Here is a 23,118-nt window from a genome sequence, read left to right as displayed (position 1 = left end):
TGGTCTTCTGTAGCTCCCTGTAGCAACTGGCTCTGCTTCTGAGAGCTGTGCAAGGAAGCAAGGGAACATTTCTGGTTCTGCCTCACCTCAGTGCCAGTGCTCTGTTAATGTATTTTCCCTTTTAAGTAACTGTAGAATAGAGAGTATGGTGCACTTAAACTAATTTCCTCTCCCATGTAACAGGTAGCAAAAGCAAACTCATCCTGCCTCATCTTCTGCGTGCAGAAAATAAACAAAAAGGAGCATCTATACCCAGAACTATCTTCACAGGAAGTGACAGTGGTGTCAAAGTTCTCAGTATGGCTCCACGTATTTATTTCTGCTGTTATGTCAGAACATATGCTTTGTACCCCAGTGAAAACAGAATTTTATTCTGGTAATATGGATAAGAAATCGGTTAGATATGCATCTTTTACTAGCGGTCCATTGAAAGGTAAAATTTGACTCTAAAGGCAAATGGCCTAATTTCTGGCAATTCCTTTTAGGATTAATAGTTTCCTCTCTGCCATAAATCATCACTAGCATACACACCGGTATAGATTAAGGCTATAGCATTTTTACACACACGCAGGCAGTTCAGATAAGCAGTTTCCATTTAAGGTTTCAATGGCTTGGCAAGATCTCCCACATATGTTTTTTACTGCCATATACCAAAGCAACATGAGAAATGTACAGACTGGTATAGCTGATTAGCTAAATTATATTCTGCGGGGCTGTCTTAACAGTTAACATCAAATCAGTTCTTTTAGAAATAAGATTAAAACCTAAAATTATTTAATGTTGTTTAATTATTCTGAACAAATAACTGAGTCCTCCTTGAGTTCATATAATTAAAATCAAAGTTTATTTTGGGTTCAAGAAGGGAATAGACCTGCAAATTTCATTATCAAAAGTATTCTCTACCACAAGGTACAATCAACTAAGAGGTGAAGGACCACAAATAGAGGGACTCTGTATCTGATCAGTATGAGTCCTTGGGGTCAATGTCTACAAGTGTACTTGATTTTATACTTCTGGAGGGATTACAGAAAAGATACAGAAGTATGTTCATCAGAAAAGTGTTTGTCCTACTACTAAAACTCTGAAAATCACGAAATATTATTAAATTATAGTACTACGGTATGATTTTTTGTATTATAAATAATATATTTGTATTTCTATTAGAGTATACGGTGTTCTATTTTAAATAATATACTCCATAACATAGTTTCCTTTTCAGACAATCTGCTGGAAGATCTATTTCCAGTAGCAATAGCTCCATCTGACATGAAAGACCAAATTAAAGACTATAGACAAACTGAATAAAAGTGAAGTAATTTTAATTGATGACACAGGGAATGAACAGTTCCTTTGTTCATCTAATGTTTTCTGGATTCTTGGAACCAGAGCAGAAAAAAAACACTCCTAAATGCTTTTTTTCAGTAAGAGTATTCTCAGTAGCTTGGGCAGGAAACATTACCATATACCATCACAATGTCCATGCTGTGACATTCAGTGATAACTGCTTTCCATGAAGACTGATGTATCATTTAATAAAATATTCAAATTGTTCCCATTGATGCTTGCTTTTTCTCACCTCTGGTAACAAGAGGTACCAGACAAATCCAGACATTGATGTAAATGGCAGTCTTTTGGCACCCTGAAATTAAATTTGCTGAATCAATGATTCATTTGTCATAATGCTTCTAAAGTCATAAATCCCACAGGCAGTAGCTGGACAAGCGACAAGGGAGAATGCTTTTATAAAACGCCTTGGCAAATCTGATGCCTGTTTCACCATCCCACAGGCTGAAGTTTCACCAGGATGACAGGGATAATCATTAACATGATCTCTTCAGAAACACCTTTTTATACATGGGCCTACTAAGACCACTCCCCATCCTAAAACACAATGACTTGGTTGGGCACAAGGTGTGTGTCCTAAGAGAGCGGGCAAGCAAGGAGCCCTAGAAAAATTTCATCCAGCCTTTGTCTGCTCCTCTCCCACAGTGAAATGCTCTCCCATCTGGCAACTCCATGAGCATTTTGGGGGGCAGATGAGGAAAGAGAATAGACTACGTGAAGGCTGTGACGCAGGTGTAGCCCATGTGCCACACAGATATTCTTGTTCCTCCTGCTAGTCTGCTTCCTCTGTAACTGGGCACCGAGCAATGGGCTCTCTAATATACTGCGCCAGTAGTGTAAAGGAGGTTATGACACCTTTGCATGGATGTAAGGGACAACCAGTTGTGACAGGATTATGCTCTTCTCTCTAAATATTTCGGCCACGCATGATTTTTGCATTCTTTGGGACCAACCAGTGGTTACATAATACCATAGTTTACGAACCCACCACTCTCCTGAACACTCAATGCATATTTCCCAAGTTCTACAGAGTACTGATATTACTTATTGCAAACTATTCAGTCTTTGCTAAATTAAAAGGTTCAAATAACACAGGCACATCTGAACAGATTTTATATGCTTACCTGAACGCATCAAAGCTGTGATGTTCTTCTACTCTGCCCAATATCCATGATAAAACAAAGGTTGGCTATAAAATATAAGCTCTATTTTAACAAATTATTTCTCTCCAATAAGTGCTACTGCTTTCATAAACACACCGTTACAGGCTGGCAACAGCCTAAAAATACTTATACATCATTACAATGGAACTTATTCTGTTACTGATTAGTTTAAAAGTGGTATTCAAAGGTGGCTTATGTGTGAACTCTGTCATAATTGGTAAGAAAATGGGAATGATTAAAGTTCCATTGAACCTCCATTCTTCTCAAAACACAGTAAAATAGGCTGTCATAAATATGCTTGTGAAATAATGTGAAAACGTTCTATAGTCAATGTGTATTCAGCAGGAATATCGTATTCATGTTATTTTCATTTTATTAATTTTAATATGGAAATCTAAGCTTCATTACATTGCAACAAGAAATACATAATAACATAAATTTTCAAAGCACACAAATAAAATTACGCCTTACCAGCTTTCATTTCCCCACAGCACTCTGCAAATAATATAAACAGAAGTTGTGTTTTGGGATCAGTGTGGCAGAACAAATTTTGCTCAGGCAGAAAGCCAAGTAAACACAAGTCCTAATCCCTACCCTTGGGCTCTCAATTCAGCCAGGCACTTGTGTCCCTACGTAACTTTAAGCAAAAGCAGTGTCATTGAAGTCTATGAGTCTGCTTTGCTACTCATGCTTTTCCCAAGTGCTCTGCTCAGAGGAGGTGCTAAGCTCCTTTCTCTTACTTTTTTTCACATGGGAGCAATCCTTAACTGTGTCACAGTGGTGTTCTGAGGTCTCTGATCTGTCTTGCTGATGAACTGATACAGCCCTAACACATGCAACGTTGATGCTTCACAGTCTTTAATATAATATGTCCTCACTTTTAAAGTCTACCACCATGTAGAGTACCCCAATATACATCCAATCCTTGTCTTTACCCCACCAGTAATGGCAATGCCAACACAGTTTTCTTTCTTCTTTCTGAAGTGGGTTTCTCCTTTTTCAAACTGCCCTAATTTTGAAGGGATTTTTTTCCTGACAGTGCACAAAATCTCTCCCTGTCTCTGACAAATCCCTCCTTAAGACCTTCCACACCCTTCTGACATCGACTTGGCAAAGTATGTGCTGAAAACTTTGTTTTTCTCTAAAATTTATTGTTATTCTGTGCTCTCATCCACCCCTGTTTAATTTTCCTATTTGGTCATGTTTTTCCCTTAGGTGCAGCTCACTTGTTATGTGAGGTTTTCTTGGTCACTCATTCCTATAGCAACATTCCCAATAGATCTCCAAACTGTAATTAGCCTTTCAAAAGGCCTGTGAAAAGTCAACCAGAATTACTATGCCTTGGCCCAAACTACATGCATGACTCCTCTCTGTGCTTCCCCAAGTGGGCATCCTCTGCTACAGGTTACCAGGAAGCCAGCAGTTATTCTGGGGTAGGTTAGAGGGAGTCCTGATGCTGTGCCAGCACTGCTCAGCAATAGACACAACCCTGGTGTGATACCAGTGCTGTTCTAGCTACATGTGCAGAGCACAGCACTGTATGGGCCACTGCAGGGAAAGTTAACTCCATCCCAACCAGACCCAGTACAAGAGTCAAGACCTATTTCGCCTATAAATACAGAACCAGTTTCACAGTAGAGTGGTCCTAGTATGCATCTGCGTGGAGATCGTTCTTGATCATTCTCAGGTTTCTAGCTTTCTTACTGCAGCTGGACCTCTGTATATGTTCCGATGTATCTAAAATTGGCTTTAACATTCTTCTGTTGAAGATAACTTTACATGTAATTACGCTTGCTTAGATTTAATTTACAAAATTAAAGTAGACTGATTATAGCCCCTCAGTCCTACATGGACGACAGCAGTAAGTCTTGGAGGATGTGAGCAGGTCCAATTCAGCAATCTGTTACACTGTGATTCACACCCATGTAATTCCATTAATTTCCTGAAAGTTTCACTGGTATATAATCAGCACAGCAAAATCAAAATCAAAATCACTGCCTTCTCTGCCACACAGGGCAGTCTGGGGTAACACAGAAGATGGAGCTGCTACACGTTGGCATGTGCTGCATACATGCCTGACTGTGTGTCAACACAGAAAGGTAACTAGCTTTCTACTTTTACTGCACTAACCATTGCAATCTCACTATCTGTTTATTACAACATTTCCACCTCACGTTAATAAGGATCCAAACTGCTGATTGTCATTATTTCGACCGTCCTTCAGTTGCCATTCAATATGGTCTCTGCCACGTAAGATGACTGCTCTGTGGTATTCACTTTCCCACTGAAATTCCTGCTGCATGGTCATGTGTAGCACTGTACGCACCTGGAGCAGCCCCAGAGCATGAGAGCTTTTAAACCATTACTTCACTGAAGAAATGAAAGTATTTCAAACACTGGCAGGTAATGGACAAGTGGGTCAGGATAACTCTTTCCTCTGGAAATAAGAAAATATTCACATCCTGGGTAGCAGAAGGAAAAACACTGGCAGCAGGTAATGCGAGGGGATCATTCCTCCCTACTTCACATTGACGAGACTTTTGTGGAGTGCTGGGTCCAGTGGTGTTAAATAAAGACATGCACTTAGTGGATTGAGTCCAGAAAAATGCCACAAATACCATGAAGGGCTTGGAGCATCTGTCATACAAGGAGAGGCTGAGCATAGCACTGCATGAGGTATTTTTTCTGATACAAATCACAGCATTTCAGCAGCAGCAAGATATTTAAGGTACCTTATCTAGGAACAACCTTAGCTTTGCATTGCTAAATAAATTCCTCTTAGAAATACACAGACAGTATCAGAAATGAAAGTGAGACAGGACCCCACCAACCTCTGAAGTTCTAAACAATCACAGCAAATTTCATTGTTCCACTGTGAAGCTGGGCATGGGACAGAAGTAAGCCATAAAGGTTTAAGTGTTACAGTGCCAAGTTGCCTTTCTACTGGTTTTCATCTATAGCTTTCCATCACACTGGACTTTATTCTTATTTTGCTGGCCTGTTTAGGCAATAACTTTATGATTTATGAATAATTTTATGAAGCTCTTCCAGTTCTGGGAACAAAGATGGGATCTCAGCATAGTCCCCCATCTTTAGTTGTCTTTGATGCCTCAGAAACAGAACAACCACTTGGTTATTTTTCCTCTCTTTCCATACAATCCAATCCTGCACAATCAATATCCTCCAAGACCAAATCCTCATCAATAACTCAACCTCTGACAAGTCTAGCAGGGAAGCAGAGAACAAAGCAGAAAAAGTACAGTGAAATCCTAGATGCCTTTAAGGAGTTAAGCTTGAAAACTCAGGCGTGGGGAGTTTCACCCATCATGGAAGAACAGACCAGATAATATAGTAGAGCCTTCAATGTGCAAGCAGGTGAAACAATCTTAAAAGAAAATAAAAAGCTGTGGAAAGCTAAAGGGAACAGTAGTTAATGGAGATGAAGACCAGGAAAACAGCTTTACAACAAAATATGCTCCATCAAACTTCCTCCTTCATCCAGTTTCAAGCTTCTTTTCTTACTAAAACCACCCAGTGGCCCTACATGAGCCCTAAAACCTGTTTTGCAATCACAGATAAAAACAGTATCTGTGTTGGTAGAAGCAGCTGGAGATGGGACAGGGACCTGCAGACCTCTGTCTCCTATGCACATCAGCAAGTAACTGCATGGCCTCTGGTGCATGATGGTAATGGTTATAATGAGTTTTGATGTAAGTTTTATTAAAATTTTAATTCATAGAATTGTGCAGAAAGTCTGGATGCAAAACTCCATATTCATCAACTCTCAGGCTTGCTCTATTAAACACAGAAGGAGGAACATATGAATACAGTCATAACCCATAAAACAAAAGCAGTCATGATTGACTATAATTTTTATGATGTTCTTCCTAAATATTTCAGTTAACATCCACAATATCTGAAATCTGTGAAATATTTATGATAATTTATATCCATCAGTCTGAGTCATAACTTTTAAGATTAGCCCTGTGACAGGAGTACAGAGCACCCCCTGATTGTGAATGCCTGGAAATTGTCATTTGTTACTGAAGAGTCTTAGGGGAGATTTCTTGCAGTATATTTTTAAGAATTTCACCTGCACAGAACTTCCCAATGCATTAGCCCCAGCAAGGGGTGAAGGCTCATGGGATTTTGTGCACATTGCTAAGTTTTGAAAAAACTTCCAAATCTGGAAACAATTATTTTGCTTCTAGGTGAACTGTGCTTTGTGCAGCATTCAAATAACTCTTGTGCTACCACGTAATGGAAAGGAGACTTCCCCATAAGAATGACTGACAGAAAACTTTCTTATAAAAGAGTAACTCGTACCTGGGGGCAAAAACATGAATGGCTTATTAATCTTTGCAACACACTGCATTTGCAGAAAAATTTTAAAATGATGATGGAAAAGAAAGCTTAATTTCAGCAGTCCTCGGCAAGCAAACATTCTGCCACCTTCAGCTGAGACACTAGAGCAGGCATTTAGGCCTCAGGCTTGCAAAGAGATATCCATGCTGAATATTGTGAAGCCATCACTCATCAGGACTGCTCATGGGCTGAAAACCAAGCAAAGTATTTGCAGAACTGAAGTGTAATGCATCTAATGAATTCATTCCCTTTGATAATGAAAAATAATTAAGAAAAACAATTGAGTCATTCCCATTTAAAATTTAATACTGTGTAAGTGCATGGTTTTTAGAAGTCATTTTCTTAATCTTAAGAGCTGCTATTCATCTAAGTCCAAATGAAAAATAAATGAGCTACAGTGCAAAGGTAGAGAGCAGATGTTACAAGCAGTAATTTTTCTTTCTTATCAAAATCAGAATAAAACCATACTTACAAGAAAAGATAATCCGCAAGAAAATGTTCTGTTTTTGAGAAACTTTTAAAACCTGCCTACTACCATAAACACAAGTTTTCTAACAAATCTAGAGCAGCAAAGTAACAACATACTGAAGGAGTACTCAAACTGTTGGGATAAAAATGTCAAGTACCCAGGTCCAGCAAATGTTCATATTGCATTTTCAAACGCTCTTGAAATAATCAAACACTGTCATCAAAACACCTATCTACTAAAACACTCTGGTATAAAAAAATTAAATTCTATGTTGTTTTCAGTTTGGAAATGCAGCTCATGCTGTAATCAAATGGAGGAGTTTATAAAGATGGATTAAAAGAAACTTAGACACTGAGTAAAGAACTTCATATATTCCTCAAATTGTGTATAGTGTCATCTGTCAGATAATATGTATATCATCTTTAATAAGTACAACAAATTGTGGGATACCCATACTTCCCCAAGTAGTATCTTTGCAGTAATGTATTACCATTACTAATTATTTTAATAAATTGGCTATCACTATTTAGAATATCTATTAAACTGTCATTGTTGGATCATGGTGTTTGTTTTTGTCTTTTTTTGTTTTTAATCTTACATCGATTCTATGAAAATAGGGAGATTTCAGGAATATTCCTACTGTTAGCTGTACACACAGTGTAACACAGTGGTCACTGGAGATCATCTAGACCAACCTCCCTGCCAAGCAGGGTCACCTAGAGCACATTGTACAGGATCATGTGCTGTGGCTGGAAAGCTGTGCAGAGGAAAGGGATCTGGGGGTGTTTATCGACACTCACCTGAACATGAGCCAGCAGTGTGCCCAGTTGGCCAAGAAGGCCAATGGCATCCTGGCTTGTATCAGGAATAGTGTGGCCAGCAGGACCAGGGAGGTGATCGTCCCCCTGTACTCTGCTCTGGTGAGGCCGCACCTCGAGTACTGTGTTCAGTTTTGGGCCCCTCTCTACAAGAAGGACATCAAGGCCCTGGAGTGTGTCCAGAGAAGGGCTACGAAGCTGGTGAAGGGCCTGGAACACAAGTCCTATGAGGAGCAGCTGAGGGAGCTGGGGTTGTTTGGTCTGGAGAAGAGGAGGACCAGGGGAGACCTTATTGCTTTCTACAACTACCTGAAAGGAAGGTGTGGGGAGCTGGGGATCGGCCTCTTCTCAACAGGTAACTAGTGATAGGACTAGAGGGAATGGCCTCAAGTTGCACCAGGGGAGGTTTAGGTTGGAAATGAGGAGACATTTCTTCTCACAAAGAGTAGTCAGGCATTGGAACGGGTTGCCCAGGGAGGTGGTGGAGTAGTGGGTGACATTGGTAGTAGGGGGATGGTTGGACCAGTTGATCTTGAAGGTCTTTTCCATCCTTAATGATTCTATGATTCTATCATGTCCAGGCAGGTTTTGAATATCTCCAAAGAAGGACAATCCACAGCCTCTCTGGGCAACCTGTTCCAGTGCTCAGTCACCCGCACAGTAAAGAAGTTTTCCTTCACATTCTGGTGGAACTTCCTGTGTTTCAGTTTGAGCCCATTGCCTCTTGTACTGTCACTGGGCACCACTGCAAAGAGTCTGGCCCCATCCTCTTGACACCCTTCCTTCAGATATTTATACTCATTGATAAGATTCCTTCTCAGTCTTCTCCAAGCTAAACAGGCCCAGCTCTCTCAGTCTCTTCTCATATGACAGATACTCCAGTCCCCTAATCAGCTTAATAGTCTTCCACTGGACTCAGTCCAGTAGCTCCATGTTCTTCTCATGCTGGGGAGCCAGAACTGGACACAGTACTCCAGGTGTGGCCTTGCCAGGGCTAAGGAGAGAGGGAGGATCACCTTCTTCAACCTGCTGGCAACACTGTTCCTAATGCACCCCACTGGCCTTCTTGGCCACAAGGGCACATTGCTGGCTCATGGTTAACCTGCTGTCCACCAGGACTCCCAGGTCCTTCTCCGCTGAGCTGCTATCCACCAGGACAACCTCTAACCTGTACTGGTGAATGAGGTTATTCCTTCCTAGGTGAAGGACACTGCACTTGCCTTCGTTGAACTTGATGAGGTCCCTCCCTGCCCAACTTTTCAGCCTGTCCAGGTCCCTCTGAATGGCAGCACAGCCCTCTGCTGTATCAATCACTCCTCACAGTTCTGTGTCATCAGCAAACTTGCTGAGGGTGCACTCTGTTCCATCATCTAGGTCGCTGATGAATAAATTGAATAAGACTGGACCCAGTACTGACCCCTGGGGGACACCGCTTTCTAAAGGCCTCCAAATAGACTCAGTGTCGCTAAGCACAGCCCTCTGATCTCTGCCATCCAGCCAGTTCTCAATCCACCTCACTGTCCACTCATCTATCCTGACCTTCCTGAGCTTGTCTATGAGGATGTAATGGGAGATATTGTCGAAAGCCTTGCTGAAGTCAAGGTAGACAACATCCACTGTTCTCCCCTCATCTACCCATCCAGTCATCCCATCATAGAAGGCTATCAGATTGGTTAAGCATGATTTCCCCTTGGTGAGTCCATGCTGACTACTCTTGATCACCTTCTTTTCCTCCACATGCTTGGAGATGACCTCCAGGATGAGCTGTTCCATCACCTTTCCAGGGATGGAGGTGAGGCTGACTGGCCTGTAGTTTCCTAGATCCTCCTTCTTGCCCTTTTTGAAGACTGGAGCAACACTGGCTTTCTTCTGGGCCTCAGGCACCTCTCCTGTTCTCCATGACTTTTCAAAAATGATGGAGAGTGGCCTAGAAATAACATTGGCCAGCTCCCTCAGCACTCATGGGTACATCCCATCAGGGCCATGGATCTGTGAGCATCAGGTTTACCTAAATAATCTCCAACCCAATCCCTCTTGACCAAGGGAAAGTTTTCCTTTTTCCAGATTTTCTTTCTTGTTTCCAGGGTCAGGGATTTCTGGGGGCTGACCTTAGCAGTAAAGGCTGAAGCAAAGAAGACAACTCTGACTTCTCTTTATCTTTTGTCAAGAGGGTATCTACACCATTCAGCAGCAGGCCCACGCTTCCATTTACAAAACCACAGGCAATATTTTGTAACTGTTACTGGGTTTCATTACGTGTATTTCAGAGAAATTATTGAAAAGTTAGCCCCGTCAGACTGATACTTGTGAAAACATACACTACTGCTTAGCTTCAGTGTGCAAAGGAAAACAATGGGTCGTTACACCCTTAGGAAGTATCTTCAGAATAAAGCTGATGGGCCATTAGCCCAAATCTGTTTACCTCCAAAAGTAGAAGGTCACCAGAGCATACAGTCTCAATGAAGAGCAAGAAGTGAAATACTTATGTTCATCCCCTTTACCTGTTTGCATCAGGTTTTCTTCCTCACAGAACAATATGAGATTCACTGGAGAAAATAGTCTTTTATTGACAAATGCACACTAATCAACGAAGGGAGATGATCAGGTTTTACTCCTCATTGAAACTAAAAGTAGTTACTGGCATAAAATGAAACATCTCCAAGGATATGATGCTTTGGTTTACAATACTTCATTTACATACTTCAATTAAGATAAAAGGCAAGACTACCACCTAAGAAATAACTGCAGAGATTTAATATTGTCTGTCTGAGAACAGTATCCTAAATTAGTTTCTCAGCTCCCAGCACATTCTTCATATTAGTTACAGAGTAAGTATCCATAGATGTTTCACAAACCATATGGAAACATGGTACCCCAGTATCAGGAAAAATGTGTCTACCAGGAACCAGGAATGAGCATGAAGGCTCTTTGGCAAGCAACAAGATATTGGACACCATGCCTAAACCCGGAACATGTCACATGCATGGATGTAGGAGCTGGAACCCGCTGATATCCATGGTCTCATTCAGAATTCCTCCTGTACTCATCAGCACAACATTCTTACTGGCACTACCAGCAAGTTGCTGCCTCGACACTGAGTTCATCTATATTTAATTCCTCACAGCATCTAGGGAATAATATGAATTTGTTACTAAAAAGTTAAAATAGGCAGATGGGGAAAAAAAATAATCTCATTGCTTCTATGGACCACATGGCATGCCTGCTGGGCAGTTTAACAGAAATTCAAAGATGCTTCTGATGCTTAGGCACATCTTTTGTGAAAAGCATGCTTAATGAAAGTATTGTGGGACTAGTGATTTAGGTTTTTTTTCCCCAAGAGATCAATTTCTGATAGACATCACATAACAAATGATTTCTCTGCTAATTTTTCTCTGGATAACCCATTCAGTTGCTTTGTTCTTTCAAAGGAGTATTAGTTGACTTGATATATCATCTTTCTTATCTGAACTTACTTCAAAGCTCTGTGTGCCAGCAGGTCTAGCAGACGCATCATGTGAAACATGCTTAGTGCTTACCTGAAGTACTCAGTTATGCTTCTGCTTTAATAGCATCTTAATAGAAGCCCAAACTAGATGTCCTTAGCTTGTAACTGCACTGAAACAAAGGTCTTTATATCAGGTCAGTAAGCTGAACATCCTGAACCTTGTGCCTCACAGATTCATGACCCTGTACAACTCAGTAACTGACTTCTGCCAAGCTCCATCCTCCATCAGAGTATGAGTCAGTAACGTGGAGAAGCTCTATTCTTGCTGTCAGAGAACAGCTGAAGACACTCAAGAATCTTATGCCCACAAATACATCGAAGAAGCTAAAGATGCTCTGCCAGTGTGACTGCAAAGCCCAAAATCACAGCATCTTCCTAACAGATTAGAGATGACACAGCATGAGTTCAGAGTAATACAGGGTTGTCAACAGCCTAAGGGTCTAGAAAGATGTAGAAAGATTTAAAGGAGAGAGAAACAATGTGGAGATTTGTCCTCTTCCTTTGCTAAAAGCAAGAAACTAGAAAATCAGAAGAAGCCATCTCTGTGGAGCTTAAAGGACCCCAAAATTTCCTTGCTAGCAAATAGAGTAAAGCCAGCAACAGGAGAGAAAACAAGGGAAAAGGAGGAGATTGTCATGATTTAGAGAGGCAATTGCTTCCTTCTTGACAAAGTTATGTATGCTTGCTGGCTTTTCCTTTTCCCAGAATGGAAATCATTCAGGAAAAGAGAAATACTTAATGCTTTCCTCTCTTCATCCTCAAAATTAAAATGAAGTAAGCCCTGACAGCATTTTTTCGTCTTCGATTAAGGATCCAGCACAAACTAAATGAGCAGTAGTTTCACCTTATATGCCACAAGGCAGCTGCCGTATGGGGAGGGTGCTAGTGAGGAGGGCAGCACTGTGTAATGTTCTGCACAACCTATGTGCATCACCTTGCTAGGGAATGCTAATTCCAGTTCAGCCAGTCAGCCTCCTGTGCCCAGCCCTAACACAAAAGATGATGCAATGTCACTGCCACACAAGGTCAGCATCCATGTGACGCTTACCAAAATAGCTGGCAAGCCTTTGTTGCTGCTTTTGACAATCAGCTTCAATAGACCCTTGGACATTAGCCTCTCATCTACTGAGAAAAGCATTATTGTTTAGAGCTAGCAGATACTTCTTCGTCTCCCAGAGTGAAAATCATGGGCAGGGTAATGTCTCCTGGACATTCAGAATAGAAGTGTACTTTACTGATAACAGAATCACTAGAGTATGTGACTGGCACTAGAGCTTAGTAACTGAAAAAATATCTTTCTATCTTTAGGTTTATAAGTCATATCCAGTCTGGAATGAGAGCAGCTGTAAATTATTACTGCATCTGATTGTGCTATGGGCTATCCCTTATGAACAGTTAGCCTCAAAGCATTTCTGTTTGTCAACATTACCCAGAAAAATAGCCACTGGTGACTTTCTCTGGCTGAAAAAAAATAAAAGAGCTCATAGGCTTTATATTCACATATATTTTTACAACACAAAAGATACAATTAGATCCATCCTTCCAAACAACAAGCCTAATACTCTCTTCAGCTATAAATCCACTAATGCAAGGATTTAATTCTCAGTCAGTTCTGTACAGCAGCTAGCACCTTCTCCCAGTTATACAGCAAATGAATATAGTCAAGCTTTCACAAACAGTACACATATTTACTCCCTGTGTTATAAAGCCCAAACAGTCCTTCACATGCTATTCAGCGGTATTTTGGAATTTCCTTGTCCCTTCCACTGTCAGGTCCAAGTCAAAACAGCTTTGTGATAACATGTCACCGACTATCTGCCCAAGACCGAACTACCACACATTGTTCATATGAGGAATAACATCAGGAAGAGTACTCTGCTTGAGCAGGTTTGACCCCAACAGATAAAGACAGCCTTTAGAAACACAACACACTGACAGAGCCATGTGTAATGCTCATGGAAAGGACACGTTCTCCAAGAATATGCCAAGAAGTTTGTTAAAAGTTCACAGAGCATATAGCATTGCCAATTTCTACAGTGGCTCATGAATTAAACTGCCAGCAGCCTTTCATCATCATATGTGTCTTTTGGTCCAGGTTCTCTGCATGTAACTAGACCCCCATTTTCAGATAGACCATTATTTCAAAACCACAGACACTTGCAGCTTAAAGGCTCTTTGGTTCTCCGAACAATATTTTTCCTTTTGCTGAGCTGTCATCCAAGACAGACTTTATACACACAAAAGCCTGATCCCTAGGGACAATGCGAATTCAGTGTTCCAAATAGCAAGCTCCCTTACCAAATTAAATACTTTGTTTTTAGCTTTAAAAATAACTGCAAAGTTTATCTTTCTAAGCTCTCATTCAATGCTGAGAAGCATACTGAGAGAGGATCAATGCCCCTTTTTCTCCTACTCGTACAAGTCTCACTACAAATATACAACCAGACAGAATTTCTATAAGGTGATGCACGGGCATTACTCTGGAGCGGGTTGACATCAAAAAGTTGACTCCCCAGGACAGTTCTTCAGAAGAATAAAAATTTGGACACTTACAAAGTTGTGTCTTTCTTTTACTTAGTATCACAGAAACATCGGTCTGTTCTGGATTAGGTTGGTGTTGAGATATTAAGGCAGAATCTTCAGCAAAATGTAACAAATTACAAGCAAACATAACACAAAAATTGGTCTCCAGAATTTGACCTTAAACAGTGAGGTTTTCTACAGATTTGCAATCCTAATCAACTGGACCGTTTCATATATCCAGTCAATTCAGCACACGTGCACTCAGACTTCAAGACTGACAATGATGCTGGCCTGATATGTCAAATATGGCCTGATACACACCTTCAGATATGAGTAACGCAATTCTCACATTCTTATTCTGTAACACTAACCAGCTGATTTTAAGAGCTGCTGTGGTTTATTTAGGATAAAGGGTTGCAAAGTCTCATTCAAATTACTGTCCTGGTTTGGACACCAATTAAAATTATTGAATTGTTTTTAAAAACTTCACAGTGAGTCTTCTTAAGAACTTTCATTCTTCCTACAAAGAAATGATTATAACGATTTCTGTACTGTTATGTCAGTTTATGAAATAAATAGTCAATTAAAGGTCCATTATCAATTTCATGTATTAGCAATGCAGCCTAATAAATCAAGTGTAAAGTCAAATGCCAGCTTATTCTTTAACACTTGTTGGCATGATTGTATTAATTTTGTTAGAAATTCTCAATTAAAGCCACATGTCACATTTCCAGTATGGTGGAAAAGTAACATTTTTGTTTCCAATATGGTTAAAACTTCTCTGAAACAGTGTGATGAAAGATTAAGACCAACTCCAAACAGACATTGTGGATCAGTTCTCAAACACATAAATCAAGCCATGTTTTACTAGCTGCTATACAATATGAAGTTTTTGACATACTTTACAAATGTTTTGCAGCTGGATGTTACATCTCCCAGGGAGACTGAAATTACATTTTTATAACTCTGTATAATCCTTGCTGATTGGTAGAATTATAAGCTGTAGTCTTGCTACAGTGTAAGCAGTGCACAGGAAGGGGCTATGCAAGTTTCTGAGGATGAATGTTTAATATGATGTGTTGGCAAGCCTGGACCATGATGGTGATTATCCGTAACACTGAATAATGATTGACCTTAAAAGTTTTATGTTACTAGGTAGTGAATGCACCAGTTACTTCTTGCTTGAGTTTTTTTTTCCTGTGATGGCTGCTATTTCATTTTCTTCAGTATGGTGGTGGGAATTTAACTTTTTATAGACTACCTTAATGCTAGCTATCGTGGCTAGCTTATGGAGAAAAACAGAAAAGTTTTTAAATTCTGACACTTTAACATTTGACAATAGGAAAAGTGATCTGAAAAACTTTTACAAACCTAGCATTTTTCTCTAAGAGAACAGGCTTGATTCCCTAGTGTTTCCCATCACTTTCTCACTGGCGTAGATCTGATTTCACATTAGTTACAGAGATTTGTAAGTGATGGAATGCTCTGGGGAAATCAGACCAGTGCTTTTAGTGGTGATAAACTGAAATTAAGAGAAGATGAAATTATTTTGCAGCAAAGAAAATCAGTGAAGAAAAAAAATCCATGAAAAAAAAAATACACAAAAAACTGTCTACCAGAAAGGCACAAGTAAGTCTAGCTAGAAAACTGTTCCACGCTGTGTGGGAGTCTTCTCCAAATTCCAAAGTGCTGCCGATTTCTATTTCTTTCCCTCCATGCAGTACCTACTCAATGTACCTGGTAACTATTTTTTTGGTCTGATTTTGCACCATGTATTCTATCTAGCTGGTGGCATCAGAGTCAATGCCAGACATATTTTGAGAGACCATTTGATACAGAATTTACCTCTTTAAACATGTGAGCCTGATTCTTCACAGCTACGCAACATGATTTTAAAACTCCCTATGGTTGTAGCAGGCACTTTTTTGGTGTAGTGGGTTTGCCTTAGGCCCCAGAAGCTTGCTGTATCCAGACACCATATCCTACACCACCCCAACCCCAATTTTATAATCTAACCTGGAGTATGCCTTGGCCTTTGGACTCCAGTGCAGCTGCCATGTCAGCCTCCATTTTTAAACTACTTTCTGAAATCACCAAAGAAAGTGCAAAGTAACAGACAGTGGAGAAGTAGGATCTTGATTTCCCATTTGTAACAGCAACATGAGGTGTTTTGCTTCTGCTCACTGTTTAGCTCATTTTTCCATGCTTTCCATTTTGAACCCGTAAAGGGAGGCTACCAAAGCAAAACCACCACTTTATTTCAACTCGTGAAGCGCCTTCAATATCCAGAGTGCCAGCAAAAGATTTTACTTTTATTGACTCGTCTGTATTGTACTCAAGAGCCTCAAAGGAGAAAGAAGTCATTTCAATGGTCTTTAAGAAAAATCTTGGTAGAGTGAGATGAATTATGCTGTAAAATAATGCTTTCTTTATGGCATCACAAGCACTGAGAAAACTTGAGAGACTAGCCCTCTTCACAAAGTACACAATTCATATTTCAAAGCAAAATACTGTTTTTCAAATATCTACATTAAGAAGGCACCAAACATATTAGAGATCTGCTCTTTTGTCTGGCCACGTTTCAGACTGAGAAAGTAAGTGTGTGTTTGTAAGAGCTGAGTATTCAAAGCTCAAGCATTGGGAAGCAAAGCCTTGTTTACAGAGTCCTTCCTGGATATCTTAATAAAAATGCTTGAAGTATTTCACGTTATATGTGCCATGTGGATTCAAGTGCACTGATAAGGCAGAGTGTATTGAAAGCTGAGAAGGCAATAAAAAATTGAAATCCACTAATGTTATACTTCAGTAGAAACTAAGAAGTCACCCATAAACAAGCTATTAGATTTCAAGGGTTGTAGTGGAGACAGACATGAAACTACTGAAGCTTTGTGAAGCCCTCAACTTTTTCTGTGCAATTTACATAAAATAGTACAGTACTTAACTAAAATCTACAAAGTTTAAGCAAACATAAGAATCAGAAGAGTAAAAACAGGAAGATAGGTGAAGCAGCACTCTGCAAATACTCATCCACATGGTATGGGTTGCAGTTTGTGACCTCCATCATTACTTTTGATAAGGATCCTAGGATATATTTTTCCTCACAAGTATTATTTTTACATAGTCATGAGCCATCAGATCTATTCTAACCCCAGAATTCTAACACTAATAATTTACTCAGTTATGTCTTTACTGAATACCGTTTTCTAAAATAAAATAAGATAAAAAACAAGATGCAAACCCAACCAAGGTGACCACAAACTTCTCAAAAATCAAGACTGAAAAATGTAAATACACTTAGTACAGAGAAGGCAGGTGTTTAAAAAATTCATTTAAAAGTTCTCCCATTTACACTAATCTCATTCTTAATTCACCTTATCATCTTTTCATAAAGGTCAGCTTTTCTTCCAGTTATAGGATGCATTCATTAGGTACAATACGTTAAATCTGAATGCATCATTATTTTTTTTGACCAGAGGGTTGAGGGCTTTTAGTTACCTTATTGTCTGCATAGGTTAGAAGTTAATTTTTATTGCAAAATAATTACAGTTAACTTGTTTGCCTTACTTCTGTAGGGAAATCCATACTCAGCAAAGAATTTGTGCTCTAGCATCAGCAGATACTTAAAATTTCAAGACAAATTTACAGTGCGTCATTCAACCAACTTTGTCAACAGTGGACAATTTTAATTTGTGTGTTACAATAAGTACCATATGATTTATGACTGCATAGACCTAAAACATGTTCCTTTGTGAACTTAGAAATGTTAACTGCAATTGAAAATACCTACCTTTGTAAGTTACAGTGGAACATAAAGTTAACATTTGTAAATATGATATACACTTGTGTTATAGTGTAATAAAAGCAACCAGAAATTAGTTTGGAAGTCTAAGACTTATTCACTGCTGGCTAATTATTCATAATACTGTCAAATAACAAAATAGTATTTGAGCAAGAGATGCAACAGCAGATCTCTCACAGAAAGCTAATACTTTGGTATACAACTGTCCCACTCTGGTGTTGTCAGTAAAAAAAATATTTAATATTAGTGAAATTTAAAGACTGAGTTTACTTTCATTGAGGTTTATGCACATACCAGAGCTTCATTAGAGCACTGTATACCTAAATGAAGCCTCCTTTCTGCATGAATCCCAGAACAAAGCATGCATTTCCATGACAAAGGTGAAGCCAGAATAAGAAACATTAGGAAACATACCCCACTTCAAACATGTTCACTAAATCTTATTTAAATACAGCAAGAAAAGCAAGACTTCTTTTTAAAGTTGTGGATGACATGGATTCTTTGGAAAACTTGTTATACTTATTTGACCTATTTGGTGCTAGGATAACAGCACTGTCCAACTACAACCAAAATGTTTGCTCCTAGAGAACTCTGACAACACAACGTACCACAACTCTGCAAAGTGTGCTATTAAAAAGCTAAAATCACCACCACATCTGTCAGTTCACTAGTATCCCAAGGAAACAAATGCCAACAACACATTGCTAGATAGTTTATTTTTCAACAAAACAAAAAGGATGGTTCAATTGTATAGACTCTCTGTTCTCACATTAGCAAGCACCAACAAATGCTCTATTATATGCTAAACAGATTTCATTCAAATGCACTCAAAAATTTCATTGTATTATCATTCTTTTAAACAAAAGCAACATTATTTATCTCAATTCAACTTTGGATGCAATATAAAGCACATTTTCCAGTTGGGAAGAAAACTGAAATTCAGTACAAGCTACATTTTGTCTAACTAGCATTTACCCACAAAAACAATTTTTCATTTAATTTTTTTTTTTTTCTAAACAGAGCTAATCCAATCAGCAACAAAGACATTAACAAATGTAATGTGCAAAAATATTACCTCTGATTACAGCGGTAAAACACACACCAATGTTAAAACACTTTGAGAAATAAAACATCGTATTTCTGAAAGCCAAACACAGAGGTATGTTAAGTGAATAATAAAAACACACTTGTGTGTACTAATTGGATAATGACATAGATTGCTGTGACTGTCAGTTACCACTGTGCCTTTAAAAGTTCCTTTTCCTAAGCATATAATTTCACTGTTAAAAATGAATAAAAACCTATGCAACTACCTCAAGACAGCCTTGCATATGGTAAGACTTAACTTCAGTGTTACTTAGAAAATACCCATTGTGAATCTTTGCATGCTACATTCTCGTTTACTTTATATCTGCCTAGGGTGTCTTTTGTTTTGTGTTTTTAAACTTTTCTGAACCCTCGTGAAAGTTTACAGGGAGAGCAGTACACATGGTATTAATCCATTCTTCACTGCAGATAAAAAGAGTGGAGTTTCAGAGTCTCTAGTCTGGATTACAAAGATTTTCACTGCAAGAAAGCCCTGGGTAAAGCTTCTTCCGATTTACACCAAGAGACCGTCTGTCCTCCAGTCTTCCTGCCTGGCTGAAATCCCCAAGTAATGGCACAGCCATGACCTGCTATCACCTCTCATGCTACATCTCCCCAGGCACTCTGATGAGTGTTTTTAATATCACTCGTTTCACCAAGGCAGGGAGACTCGTCAAAATTAAACTAAATCCCGAAGCAAGCTTCCACCTCAGTGCATAGTTGGTAAGGCTGAGGAAGTCTGCATCGTGTATGTAAACAGACTCAGAATAAGCATTTCTGCATGCCTGTGTCTCAATGCAGTTTTTTTGTTTTTATTTTTATCAGCGCTCAGAGATCAGAACTATCAAAGCCATCGCCAGCGTAAAAGCATACCCTGATACAGAGCCAGGGGGAGGTAATTTCAGGAACTCAGACTGAACTTTACCCTCTGCTCCCCACAAGCTGAGGCAGAGGAAAGAGTCCCTACAGACAGGACACGCTCCCAGAGTTTTCCGCTAGCCTCTTGCCTTCGCCCACGCAAGGTATCCGGAGGTGTCCCCCACCCCTTAGCATCGAGTGGCAACACGCAGAGGTGACAACAAGGTACACCCTAAAACGCAGCAGACAAGCCCCAGCACCGGATCAACCCCACAAAGGAGCATGCGGCGAGTTAGGCAAAAAGCCCCCGGACGAGGCGACGTTCCCAAGGGCGCCCAGCAGCAGAGTTGGGAACCCCGACGCTCTCTGCCCCGCACATCCTCCCCGAGCCCTGCTCAGCTCCAGCGTGGCTGAGCACACACCGTCCTCCGCAGGGCTGGGGGGCCGCTTCCCCAGCAAACAGCAGAGCAAACGTGGTCGGTTCCCAGCCAAGTTCGCCCACCGCGCTCGCCGCTGCACGCCTTTCACCTTACCCTGAGGAGAGGGGAGAGAGAGCCTACCTCCCGTGCTCGGCAGTCCGGTTGCGTGCGGGGCGCGCAGTGATGGAGAGCGGGGACCTCTTCAGTGATAATCAGCGCTGAGAGGCTGCTCCTGTGAATAGTGTACATCCTGTAGCAGCAGGCTCTGCTTCTAGCAGCTGGCAGCAGCCTTCGCAGGAGCAGTGATGAGCACAGCTTGAGATCTTCCACAATTAACCAAATATTGTATAGCAGCAACAAATCAACAACTAAAACCCGGCTCGCAAATAAAAGCAAAGTACAATTTCAGATGGGAGCTGAAAGCTTAAGTCACCGAATGCTACATTTCTTCTTCAAGATTATTCCAGCAAGCTCCTTCTGCTATTTTTACTGTACCATAATGCACTAGGTCTGGCTTTTACCCTATTGAAAGAACATGAATATATTATTATCCACACAAAAGAGCAGGTTATTGTTTATGAATTACCAGCCTTCCCAGCAACAAAGGCTATTTTCATAAGAAAACTCAATTTCATTTTAGCTCCAATTTGATTACCAGCTGAAGAAAAGCAGCCCTGCGCCTAAACCTCAAAGGATTTTTATTCATACCATTGAATGGGCTTTATTGCTTCCTTTTCAAAACTGATGTAGAAAGCTTTTAGAGTAAAACATTGACAAAAAATTATTGCGCTGCTATTTTGTGCAATAACAGAGCTGAAGAGGGGCAATGATTTCTCAGTCATCCTTCACTGTACTTCAGAACAGTAAAGGCTGGAATTAATGACAGACCATAGAGAGGAGCTAAGCCAAGGTCTCACAATGCATGTCAAATCTAAATGATCACTATACATTGAAAAGACCCAAAAAAGCCTGCAGCTGATTGATTCATGGCTTTCACAAGAAAGACAGGCTTGAAGAGTTTATTGCACCACAATTTACTCTGAATTATCATAAAAATGAATGTAGAGGCTGAATGTCACCCCGGCACACTCCAAAAACACACATCCAGGGACAAAGTTCACCCAGGAATTATAGCAGTGCTGTTCATGCTACTATAGTTAAGGGTCTGTCACTTTTCTCCTATTATAGGGGGTTTTAGCTCAGCTGTAAAGCAGTGCTCCAGAATAAAACTTGGCACAAAGGTCTCATTTGGAGGGAATATAATTTTTTTAAACAAATGTAAAAGGAAAAAAAATAAAAAACCCTTTCTGGCTGTTTTTAAGTTAAACATTTCTAAAAGCTGCTTGCTAATTTCTGAGGCTTTTTAACAATTGTGTAACTCAAGATCAGCTTTAGGATTTGATTTTTTTTTCCTTTAAGAAATAAAAATTAAGCAGTCAGACTATAAAGGAAATAAACCAGTTTTGCTGTATCAGACAAAAAGATTTAAAACTTGATGATTTTTTTTTAATGGTTTATAGAACACGTGTGATAGAAGAGTGGAATGGCACTGGTAGCAGATGGACTCTGCCAAAGACACCTGGATGCTGTGTTATGAATGCAGCCTCTGTACCACTATGATTTGAACTGGCTCAGTCACTAAATTAAGAAGTCTCCTAAAAATTCGCATACAGAGCATCAGAATTGCTCAAAGGCAGCACATTTAAGACTACTGATTATGAGACAATTTCTGTGTCTTTACACAGCTACAGTAAAAAATTGAATTAATTCATTTTTATCTTTCGATGATTTGACATCAACTTTTGAGAAGCAGCAGAAGAAAATAAACTGCACTTGTTACTGCAAGTCCAACTCAGGGCATTGCTGGTGTGTTTGACTAACTCAGGAGCTTTGAGACATGGATTACTTTTACAAATAAACCAACAGTTCTCATTTCATGCTATATTTCAATCTTTTAATTCATTGTGTATTTTTAATGTTACCAGGCCTGAGCAGAGAGTCATATTAGGGCATTTCTCTCAACCTCATACAGATTTCATGGACGAAAAGTCTGTCTTTGGGCATTGGCCACTTAAAACTACAGCAGAGCCCAAACCAGGAATTGCAGAATACTCTGGATTTCCTTTCTGGTTCTCTTTTCAGGATGGGCGCAGCTCATGATGAAGTAGCATCTTGCTAAAGGCAAATGTTGCTCCTGAGGTTCATACCTAGGCTCAGACCCATTAAAATTCCAAGGGGATTGGCTCTTGATGCTCACTTCAGTGAGTCACAGTTTCTCTACTGGGATAATGAGACTATTAAAGTCCTTTGTGAAAAAGAACTTAGAAAGGAAAAATGAACCCGTTCTTGCAAATTTTGGTATGGAGTACTTTTACTGGAAAATATCTAGAGAGCTTATGAAAGCAAAACATGCCCAAAAAGCTCTGCTTTGGCATCAGAGAAAGTGAAAGAAAGAGTGTGTACATCAAAAGAACCATATTGTGAGTAAAATATTATCAGTTGATTTTGTCAGAGATATTGCACAAAGTCAGGTAGCTACCCACAAAATTCAGTGCACACACAGATCACTGTCAACTTGGAATAGCTGGCTATAAAGAGGTATTTTAAAATGCCAGTATACAGCTCAACTTTTTACAGAGGGTCTCATTCTACTCACACCTCAAGTGTTTTCATTCTTCCATTTTAAATTTTACTGTATTTGAAGCTTCTCTGAAGAGTTGGTGGAAATGGCTGTGCATTCCCCCGAGACATGACCAAACTCTGGCAAAC

General features: G+C 39.8%; 1 long non-coding RNA gene across 1 annotated transcript in view; it reads left to right on the top strand.

Moving 5' to 3' along the window:
- Positions 1 to 23,117, top strand: part of LOC308200222 — a 28,219-nt gene extending 5,102 nt beyond the window's left edge. The window contains exon 3 of the long non-coding RNA XR_013955336.1: positions 184 to 23,117. This is a non-coding gene — a long non-coding RNA (uncharacterized lncRNA). The remainder of the gene's footprint in view (positions 1 to 183) is intronic.
- The last annotated feature ends 1 nt before the right edge of the window (position 23,118 follows it).

Source organism: Anser brachyrhynchus (assembly GCF_964034855.1).
Source record: "Anser brachyrhynchus genome assembly, chromosome: 1".
Taxonomy (NCBI): domain Eukaryota; kingdom Metazoa; phylum Chordata; class Aves; order Anseriformes; family Anatidae; genus Anser; species Anser brachyrhynchus.
The sequence above is the reverse complement of the archived record's forward strand: the minus strand, read 5'-3'. Positions and strand labels throughout refer to the sequence as shown.